Source organism: Canis lupus, chromosome 2, assembly GCF_048164855.1.
Source record: "Canis lupus baileyi chromosome 2, mCanLup2.hap1, whole genome shotgun sequence".
NCBI classification, from domain to species: Eukaryota; Metazoa; Chordata; class Mammalia; order Carnivora; family Canidae; genus Canis; species Canis lupus.
Genome location: NC_132839.1, coordinates 69,337,019 through 69,348,726, shown reverse-complemented (window position 1 = coordinate 69,348,726; position 11,708 = coordinate 69,337,019). Strand labels below are relative to the sequence as shown.

General features: G+C 36.8%; 1 long non-coding RNA gene across 1 annotated transcript; it reads left to right on the top strand.

The window, feature by feature from the left end:
* Positions 1 to 1,216: 1,216 nt before the first annotated feature.
* Positions 1,217 to 10,595, top strand: LOC140610462 (uncharacterized). Its single transcript, XR_012012114.1, has 3 exons — positions 1,217 to 1,406; positions 2,888 to 2,958; positions 10,322 to 10,595. It is a non-coding gene; the product is annotated as an uncharacterized lncRNA (long non-coding RNA).
* The last annotated feature ends 1,113 nt before the right edge of the window (positions 10,596 to 11,708 follow it).

The following is an 11,708-nucleotide window of genomic DNA, read 5'->3' as shown; positions in this document are numbered from 1 at the left end:
ACTAGCCCCATCACTATTAAAACATTAACTTTTTCTCTGGTTTGTTCAGTGGCCCATACTAAAAACACAGTTCAGCAAAATTGGACTATTAACTTGAAGTAAAATGTCAATTCAAGTATGACAACTGGAGATTTGTTGTGTTAAAATATTTTTTCCTTATTTTTTTAAAGATTTTATTTATTTATTCATGAGAGACACACAGAGAGGCAGAGACATAGGCAGAGGAGAAGCAGACTCCTGTGAGGTCCTGGATCATGACCTGAGCCAAGGGCAGACGCTCAGCCACTGAGCCACCCAGGTACCCCAAATCTCTTTTCTTCTTTGAAAATTCTCTGTTAAACGTTATGAACACTGAAATAGCTTGAAATAGAATGAAATCATTCTGCAAGCTTCTTAATACTGATAAATTAACATTGATAAATTAGCACCAGTTTTGTCAATGAGATGGGCAGTTGTCCACCTCTTCACCTTCCACCTTTTCATGATTTGAATACAGACTTACATAGGTGTGATGACTGGAGCTATAGCAACCACATCAACCATGAGAGGAAGGCTGAGTACATGGGCTAAAAAACTGTTGAACTACTGACTTAATCAATGGTCACTGACCTCTGAATTTTATTTTACATAAGAAAACCAATATCTATTTGTCTAAGTCACTGTAACTAGTTTTCTGGCACACATTTTGGGTGACATATTCTTAACTGATACTGGTTGGCTAATCCTATCATCCAGATATAATCAGATTGCAAGTTTATAGTACACATCAATTAATTCTGTATCTTGATTCCTTAAATTTAACTGAATCAAGGAAAGCCTTAAGACACCTCCTAGTCTACTCTTCTTGTATCTCCCATGATTTTAGGCTACTTTCTCTGGATGTGACACTATGCAGAGCAGTAAGCAGCACCTCTGCAGGAGCATTTCTGGGACTCCCCCAGTTTTTGCACTTTGTAGAATAAAAGTGCCATAAAAATCCATTGCTAATTATCAAACCTCAGCTCACCATCATTTCTTCCTTGGATAATTGCAGTAGTCAACTAACCAACCCCCTTTCATAACCTCTTCCAATTTGTTGTCCATATAGCAGTCAGAGTAAATTTGCAGTGATCCACAACTCTTTTTTGCTTTATATCTATCAATTGCTTCACATGACATACCTCACAATGCCCTGTGACTTGTGCCACTGCCTCCCACCATCATTGATGAACTTTTGGCTACAGCTTTAGGTATGTCAAGCTCTGCCTCACCCTGGGTCCTTGCACTTGCCTGGAATGTTCTTCCTTTGACTTTGCTTGTGGTTGGATTTTTGCATCCTCTGTAATTAACTTTTATTTCCCATTAAATAAGCCTTCCATGAGCAACCTGTTTAAAATACTGTTGGGGCACCAGGATGACTCAGTTGGGTAAGTATATGACTCTTGATTTTAGCTTATGGTTATGAGACCAAGTCCCAGGTCAGCCTCCACACTGGACATGAAGTCTGATTAAGATTCTCTCTCTCTCTCTCTCTCCTTAGGTCCCTCACTCCCAGCACACATACTCTCTCTCTCTCTTAAAAAAAAAAAAAAAAAAAAAAAAGTATTTTCAAGTTATTCTGTCTCCCAGGAATTTGCTTATTTATTTTTGAATACTCATCATCATTTCTAATTACTTTTTTTTTTTTTTACTTATTTGTTTATTTGGTAATGTCTATGTTTGTAACTAGAATATAAGTTCCACAAATATATGTCTGGATTTATCTCATTATGTTACTACCCCCAAAAATAGAGCCTACACATGAGAATAAGAGGTTCTCAATAAGTGGTCATTTAGTGAATAATTGAATAGTTGGCTGATATTAGCAGACCAGTGAAATAGGGATCTCTAAAATGGGGACCACTCAAAGGTTAACAGGAGGATAAGGATATGCCACAGAGTCTCTTTCTGTAATTACCAAACCAAACAGGATTTTGATTTCTGTTCTATTTTTTGTTTTTATTTTTCTATCTTTACTCAAGTATGATCAACAAATAAAAATTATATATTTTTAAAAAATTATATATATTTAAGATGAACAATTTGTTGTTTTTGATATAACTTATGTAATGATTACCATCATAAACCTAATTAATACCCATCACCTCAGGTAGTTACTGTGTGTGTTTAAGTGTGTCTTTGTTTGTATGTGTGTGTGGACACATGAGAGAGATCTTAAAGAATTGACTCATGAAATTGGCAAGGCTGGCAAGTTCAAAATAAGCAGATTGGAAACCCAGAAAAAAGTTGATGCTGCACTTTAAGTATGAAGACAGTCTACAGGCAGAAACTTTTCTTCTTCTAGGAGATCAATCTTTTTCTATTCTGGTCTTCAACTGATTACATGAGCCTCACCCACATTATGGAAAGTAATCGGCTTTACTCAAAGCCTATTGATTTAAATGTTAAAGCTCATTTTAAAAAATACTTCCTCAGAAACATCTAGAGTGAAGTTTGAGCAAATATCTGGACTATGATTTAAGTTAGGACATAAAATTAAACATCACACCAAGTAAAAACTTTAAAGATAAATTTAGTATGTTCCCCTTAGGCCATTTTGTCCCTCTTTTCCATATCTCTAGTATCTGATAAGAATTAAGTTCTTTAGGGAAAAATATTTTTAATTACTTAATTTTAAGAGAGAATTCAGTTTTTTTAAAGAGAATCTAAAATATTGGAGACTTATTAAAGGAAGAAGGTAAAAGGAAGAAAGAATTTCTTCAGTATCTTTTCATGGTCAGCTATAAGGATCATCTTAGGAAATTGGTTTAGACATTTTCAATCCTAATTAATATATATTAACTTATTCATTAAGGTACTAATAATTCATTAGAATTTATAAATTAAATTTTGTTACTTTTCAAAACAGAAGCTGGGGACAGGCTGCTATAAATTCCCAGACCAAGAGAAGACACTTCACATGTGAGCATGGCAGAGAAGGTGAGTGTGTGTTCATGGAGAATTTGAAGAGTAAATCATGCCCAGGTATATTGGCAGCTTGTAGAAGGCCCAAACAAATGATAATGATAAGAACTAGAACTCCTTTTGAAGGATGGAGGCCTTGCCTAAATTAGCATCTGAAAAATTTCACACTGACATGTTCTCCATTGGGATTGAAGGTAAAACTTTCCTTACAGAATTAAAATTGCAAAAATGTATTTTGCCTGGTCCATCAAACATGTAGGAAAACATTGTTAAAGCAGTATTACTACCAGTCTGTGAAAGTACATTGCTTTTTAGTTCAAAGTGGGCTTCAAATTTTACTGGTTTTCCATTTACATTCTTTGGAGTAGCGAGGCCCTGTGGAATATAAACTTGCTAATGCAATACCACGTAAGCATTCCTGAAAATACATTTGCTTAGAACTTCTAAACAAGATTGAAAATCAAACTCAGACCATTAAAATTGATGGTTTGACTTCTAAAATATACGTATTGTCTCCTGGACATGTCTCACTATTGGTACCCAGTAAAAGAAACACAGAAAATGATTAAAGATTTAAGACAATAGGTCTTAACAAAAAAGATTTAGATGCAAAATTTACATGAACACTTTCAGTGAACCCAAGATAGAGATTCCTGGGTTGACAAGAGTGCTAACTACCATGTGCTTGGAGATGCTTTTGCTGATGGAGATGGTGTGGCCATGTCAAGTCCATCTGTGAATGAGGAATGTTTAGAAAAAGAAAGTACTTCAGATCAGTGGTTTTTAATATATTCTCTCTCTGGAGAGAGACTGGATTGTCTGGAGAAGACTATGGACCCCCTTCCCTTCCCTTCCCTTCCCTTCCCTTCCCTTCCCTTCCCTTCCCTTCCCTTCCCTTCCCTTCTCAAAATAATGTTAGAACTGCACAAATACTTAAGATAGGGGACTAAGGCACATTAGAACTGCACAAATACTTAAGATAGGGACGCAAGGCACGTCTAAACAGCTATCAAAAAGTTAACATAAAACAAATTCACTATATAGATATTAAAATGTGCAGTTCTTTATTAAAGGATTAAATAAAAGTGTATAGTGGCAGGCATCATAAATAAGAAAATAGTAGGGTAGTAATGAGTATAAAAATCTCGAGAAACCTGCAAAACTTGTATAATGTAATCAGAATCTATCTTTAAATTCAGTTGGTAGCAAAACACTAGGTATAGTACTATGGTTAGCTGTCTAAGTTTGTAATGGAAAGGTGAGCTACATTTCCATTAGAAGTTAGTGAAAACAAAAATTGTCTTTTTCCCCCCCATTCAAAGTTACAAATATTTTGGAGGTCTGTGAAACCCAGGCTGACAGGCTGAGAACTCTTACACAATAGTTCTCAACCTTAAGATCAGAATCACTGGGGAGTTAAAAACAACAACAACAACAACAATAGCAACAACAACTAACACTTGAAGTACTCTCCCAGGGATTCTAATTCTATCAGCCTGGCTTTCAGCCTGGACAAGAATAATGAGATTTTATGGAGAAGTGTGTGTGTGTGTGTGTGTGTGTGTGCATGTGCACACCTGCATGCATGCCACTGAACTCTTATGCTTCTGGAAGAACACACCATTTTGAATATCGATAGTATTGCCTGTGAAATAAACACCTACTTTTTGTCATTTTCTGCATCCTTAACACTCAACACATTCCTTCAGAATCCTTTAACAAAACAGTCTTGCATTACTTGTCATTTTAATCATTTTAAAGCGATTGCTTCTGCCATTTTTAAAGATGAAATGCTCTAAGAACTTACATGTACTTTAAATATCATTTGCATTACGATATAATTAATTTCTAAAAATGATTCTCTAAGGGGATTTGCTGGTGGGATTCTAGGTTTTAATTTCAACTTAAAAATTCAGCTAAAAATTGTTTTGTTTTTTTTTTCTGTTTCTGAAAGATTCTTTACTCCATCATTGCAAACATCTTGCTCTTACAAACAGCTTCTGCACTTTCTTGTTACAATTGTCCTGGCTTGTAAATTCAATTTGTCTGTATGTGTGAGGAACTATGAGCAGGAGCATATAGGTAGAAGAGCACAGAGAAGGATATCAGGAATCAGAGGGGGGAGAGCTGGAAGCCAAGACCTGAGGAAATGTGGGAGTTTTCATACAGGTGGAAGACAGGAATTTGGTTTAAGGGAAGAAGCTCCTTGGCAGAAGAGAAAAAGTAATGAACAAAACTAGAGGTGAGAAAGAGCAAAGACTCTGAGAACCAAAATAACTTGGAATGTCTGAAGTTTAGATTTTGGAATGGAAGCAGTGATAGAGAAGGCAGTAGAGAATATAGATATTTCCTCCATGGCCAACACTCTAAGGAAGTTTAGTCTTACTTCCAAGAGCCAGGGGAAGGCCCTGAAGATTTAGGCAGTGAAGATAGTTACCTGGGTATGACAAAGATGCCAAATATATTTTTCCAGTCCTGCCTTTCTTCCACCAACCCCAGACTCATGAATCAGACACTTCTTCCCTGTCCACTGGGAGAGCTAAGGGGGCACCTCAAACCTAAGAAACTTAAAACCAGGCTCTTCAAGCTTCCTTTGAACCCATTTCACCTAGAATTTTTTTCCATCTGAATTTTGGAAGCTGCAAACTTCTGTTTTCTGAGGACAGAGCTTGGAGGCATCCCTGATTCTTTCTCACTCATATAGCACATGTAGCAGCATATCAGAAAATCCTGTATTCTCTACCTTCAAAATACATTCAAATTTGATGACTTCTCACCACCTCCAAGGTACTGCCCATCTTCCCATACCTGCATTGTGACAGGAGCTTCCCAACTGGGCTCCTTAGCTCCATCCCTGACCACTCTGCATCTATCTTCAGCATGGCAAGGAGCATGATTATTTTAAAGCATAATTACAGTCATGTCACTACTCCACTCAAACCCTGAAATGACCTATAATTCGCAAGGTAAAAGTCCAACACTCTCATGATGGTTAAAAGCTATAAATACCATTATTCCCATAGTTGTGACTTCTCAACTGCATCTCCTTCTACTGTCCTAATTCCCTTTATGCTCCCAGCATATTTCCGTAGGGCTTGGTGGAATAGGTACACTCTACCTCAGGACCTTTAATGGGCTCTTCTTTGTCTACTACACTACTCCCCTAGTTATACTCTATTGCACCTTCAAGTTTTTGTTCAAATGTCCTGTACACACCAAGGCCTACTCTGACCACCTTGTTTTCATTTTCTGTAACGTTTACCAAGTGCTATGGTACTTCTCAATAATGTATTATACTTACTATCTACTGCCCCTTCTCCCCTCTAAAGTGTGGATCCACAAGATTTGATTAATGTTTAGAACATAATTATCTCTCAAAAAATATTTTGTAATCAGTAAATGATAAAGGTAGGGAAGGACATTGCTATAGTCTTTACTTTGCAAAGTGATGTGGCATGGACTTGGGGAATAGAATGGGTGGCTTTTATAATATACCATGTGGGCTAAGGAAGCAAGAGGAAATACAGAATTCTTGGGGCACCTGGGTGGCTCAGTCATTTGGGCATCTGCCTTTGGCTCAGGTCATGACCCTGGAGTTCCAGGATTGAACCTCACATTGGACTCCCTGCTCAGGGAGGAGTCTGCTTCTCCCTGTGCTCCTCACCCAGCTCGTACACTCTCTCTGTCACTTGCTCTCTCTCCCTTTCAAATAAATAAATAAAATCTTTTTAAAAAACACGTAGGGTTCTGGTGCAACAAGCAGCATAGATGAAGGTGGCATTTACTGGGATTCAGGATGCCAGAACATAAGCAGATAGTAGTGGAAAGATGGTGATTCCAGCAAAATTAGAAACACCCAGAGAGATGTACCCAAGAAGCACCTAGTTCAGATGTATACAAGTAGGTTTTTATATGAAAATTAACAGCAGGAAAGAAGCATGGAAAGAGTAATCCAGGAGTAGATGGCAGGATGTGCTAATAAAAGGATGGAAATTGAAGCCCATGGAGAAGAAAGATCATCTAGTGGATAGAAGGGTGGACAGAAAAGAATAGTTGAAAAATGAAAAGAATAAATTATAGGATAAAACCATGAGTAACACAAACATTTAAGGGGCAAAGTGATCAAGAAGAAAATCTCTATGAGATAAATTAAGAGAAATCACGGTGGGTAGAACATCCTCAGCATTCTAGATGCTGAGTGGAGTGTTTGAAGAAATTGTTGGCCAAATGCCATGGACATATAAAGTAATTTTTAAGGTATGAACATTTCCCAATGGTTTTAGCAATGGGGGGGCAGATATTGAAAATATGTGAGAGAGTTTAATAAAATACCCCAAAATTTTATTTAAACAAAGTTTAACTCTGAAGGAGAGGAGAGACGTAAGGCAATAGTTGGAAAGAAATGAGAACTTGAAGAAATGTTTTATTTATATGAGAGACACATTAGTATATTTAACTATGAAGGGAAAGAGCAAGAAGAGAGGGACTATTGAAAGAAAGACAAAATGGTCCTAAAATGATGAAATGACTTCCAAGGAAAGTGGGCATACAAACATGGAATGAGCATTTCACACAAGATGCTATCCCCTCCTTTTTGAAAGAAAGTGAGACAAAGATATTCATTTTTCAAGTGTGCTTACTGGAATTTGCAGAAGTCCTGTCTGGTGTCTCTGTGTTTCTGGGGATATATAAGAAGTGATGTTCCTATTTTGACAATAATGGAAGATACTATGTTGGAGTAGAAAATCAAGGATGAGGAAGAGGAGAGTAAGGGGTTTTCATGGAGGGACTAAAGGTCCAGGTGGATTGGCTGACGTTACCAAACTCATCTCATGCAAACTTACCTTGACCATCATCCTCAGCTATGCTAATTTAAAATTCTCTGTTATGGAGGTCCCATCCAGGTCAAGCCTTAGGCCAGCACTTTTCCTCTGTCTGATATAATGTGAAGATTGTTCTATTTAAATTAGGAACCAGCCCTCTATTCCCACCATAGTGCTCTTTATTCTCTTCACATGTCTAACAATGTGTCCTTTATAAGTTTATTTCTGTCTTTTGCAGAAACGGAAACATCATGTTAAAAAGAGGCCATTTTATTATTTTATTTTACTTTATTTTATTTCATTCTGTTTCATTCAATTGTCATTGTAATTCCAACATCTAGCAGTGTAGTTGGCATGATGTAGGTGATCAAGTATTTGATGATCAGTTGAATAAATTGGATTCATGCTGGCACTCGCCAAAAAAAAAGCTGACTCTAAAAGACATAATTATACAATGAATAAAAATGTATATAAAAATTATACAATGAATAAAACTGGAGGAGTTTGGAACTTAATTTTAGACTTAGAAAATTTAAAATAAACAAAGTAAAGTTAATCAAAGGAAATAAAAATGTAATTTGCAAACTTATGTAAATCAAAAATAAATTCCAGATCAGGATTTTAGTAGAACTTAATGAATTAGATACCATGTTGGCTACTTGGATCTACAAACATGAAATAAGGGACTTTCAGAAAACGAAAAGTAAGATAGCTCAATCGATTGATCAATAGATAGGCAGATTATCTGTGTATCTATCTATCTAACAGCAGAGGATAAATATGGAGACTCAAAAATCATTGGCAAATAAAATGTGCAACCCTGTACTGTTAAATTTGAAAATCCTGATGAAAATGTTTTTTCCCAAAAGACATAAATTGCCCAAATTGTTGCAATAACAAGTAAAAAAGCTGAATAGACAAATAATTATAAAAGTAGCTGTAAATGTTTTTCAAGACTTGTTCTTGAAAATGCTCTAGGGAACTCCCAAGCAAAGCAAAAAAAAAACTGGATACAATTGATTTTTTCTTTATCTTTTTCTCTCAATTGTTCACTGAAAGGAATTATGGAATATAAAAATTGTCAGAAATCTGTGGCAGTGCTGTGAACCTGTAAAGAAGTCTCTCTATATTTTTAAAACTTAAGTTTTTAAGAGTATAGCAAAGAAGGAACATGAAGAAAGCACCTGTCAGAAAACACCCAACTGTAAAAAAAAAAAAAAAAAAAGTCAGTGTGCTGGCAACCAAGAGAGTCCTATTCAGAAACAACCCAAAGGGAGGGCCAAGGGCATGGCAAATAGTGGTGCATATTTTGATGTCATTAAATATACTAAGAAGTCATCTTAGTGCTGAAGCCATATTGAAAATGAGTTTGCACTGGGACTTCCTTACCAGTTCTGACATGGGCAACTTGTTCTTAGGTGTCCTCCAGTAAAGGCATCTTCTTCGTTGAGTCATTAATAAGGCCAGTCATACAGGTGAATGGTAGGCAATTCTTGGCTGCTCCACCAAGGAGACAAAGAAAATACATACAACAAAGTGCTGAAGGTCTGTATTTCCACTTGCCCTGCCTTCTCAATTTAACTTCATTTCCAGATTTTACAAACAGTTGAGTGAAATAGCTGCAAAAGACTTTAAATTTGATCATAATTTTTCTCCCTACATTATTCTATAAAAGTTAGATAAAAGAACTTTATTTGTGAGAACTCTCTTGGTTATTAGTGTTGAAAAATCAATTAATGGCTGAGTAATATTCCATTGTATACATAAACCATGACAAATGCCCACTATTTGCTTCGACGTGGATGGAACTGGAGGGTATTATGCTGAATGAAATAAGTCAATCGGAGAAGGACAAACATTATATAGTCTCATTCATTTGGGGAATATAAAAAATAGTGAAAAGGAATAAGGGGAAAGGAGAAAAAAAATGAGTGGGAAATATCAGAAAGGGGGACAGAACATGAGAGATTCCTAACTCTGGGAAACGAACTCAGGGTGGTGGAAGGGGAGGTGGGCGGGGGGTGGGGGTGACTGGGTGACGGGCAATGAGGGGGGCACTTGATGGGATGAGCACTGGGTGTTATTCTATATGTTGGCAAATTGAACACCAATAAAAAAATAAATTTATTTAAAAAAAAGAAAAATCAATTAAAACTACCTTATTGCAAAGAAAAGCTGGTGCCCTTGGTATGAAATTGAAAAGAGGGATCCCTGGGTGGCGCAGCGGTTTGGCGCCTGCCTTTGGCCCAGGGCGCGATCCTGGAGACCGGGATCGAATCCCACGTCGGGCTCCCGGTGCATGGAGCCTGCTTCTCCCTCTGCCTGTGTCTCTGCCTCTCTCTCTCTCTCTGTGACTATCCTAAATAAATAAATAAAAATATTAAAAAAAAAAAGAAAAAAATTGAAAAGAATGTGGATAGATAAGGTTTTAGTGCCAAACCTAGGGTGTGATGTTTTGAGGATGGAAGCTCAAATAATAGCACCAAGTCCCCCGACTTGACTTTCTTCTCCGTGCAACTTTGTTTTCATTGTTTGTTGCCTTTTATCTTCTGCAGATAAATTTCTCCATTTTGCTGAGGAAATAACTTCAAGAACCCTGAGTTTATGTCTTTCTTAAATGTTATGATGCTTCTTTGCATCTGCCTGCTATGGGTTGCAGATCCATGCCTGTACAAGTTGCTCTGGGTAAGAGGATGGGGCACACTTATTATCAGTCAGTTGTGGTCAACTACCCATTCTCACGGCAGGCAAGGGAATAGTGACAACCTTATGCTTCCCTCACAATATAGAATGAAATCTTCCTCAGAAAGAAATTGTACTATTAGAAGCAAGAAGATAGTGTGTGGGTGGAGAAAATAAACATCTCATCGATATGCTATAATTGTTGACATAACCTAACCATTTTCTGAAGAAAGCATAAATGAAACTGTAGAAAGATAAGGTAGAGAAAAAACATGCACAGGCATATTTAAGATATGGGTATAACAATAATATTCCTGAAAAATAGATGTTCTGAAAAAAATGAGAAATATACTACAGAAAATTTCTAATTCAGCAAGATATAAATACCTACTATTTTTGGAAGTAACTTTAAATTTAGATTCTCTTAGTGTAAGCAACCACTACTACACAGACAGTAGGACCCCAAGTTGAACAACGCTGAACACCATCTTTTGGAGCAGAACTGCAAGGGCTGGATTGGTTGTAGCTCAGAGATCACCTGAATAGGAAACAGATCCTCCTCCCGGGGATTAGGGAAAACTAGAGGTAACATGTGGATATCATATTCTCTCTTCTATACACATAAACTCATAATTCAGATCCCATCTTGGAGAAGAGAAAAAAAAATGGTTAGAAACTACAAGACTAGTCGTTTTACCTAAAGACCCAGTAATTATAAGTGATACCATATTCTTTGGGATTAGACTAAATTCAGTAATTTTATTTCCTTTGTTACCAGTTGAAGGCTCATGAAGACATTCAGATACTTTGAAGAATATGAAGAAACTGTATTTCTTACACTCGTCTGTGTTATAACATGAGGAAATCTATGCCACTTTCTAAAAAACTCATCTGTGAAATGAAAAGAAATAGTTACAGAGAAGGCATAGTGTGAAATTAGAAAACGTTACATAGAAAAGGAAACCGTTTTTGTCAAAGTGATTTTAAACTCACGAAAGACGGTAATTGCTGTAGTGGAACAGATTGAATAGTTAAGAATAGTGAAGGAGTAAAGGGGAAAAATGAGAAGTTTTCTCAGAATTCTAGGAAAAGAATGGAAAAATAAAAATTAAGAAAAGATAAAAATAGGGTGCCTGGGTGGATCAGTTGGTTGAGCATCTGCCTTCGGGTCAGGTGATGCTCTCAGGGTTCTGGGATCCAGCCCCCAAGGCAGGCTCCCTGCTCAGCAGGGAGTCTGCTTCTCTCTTCACCCCTCTTCCC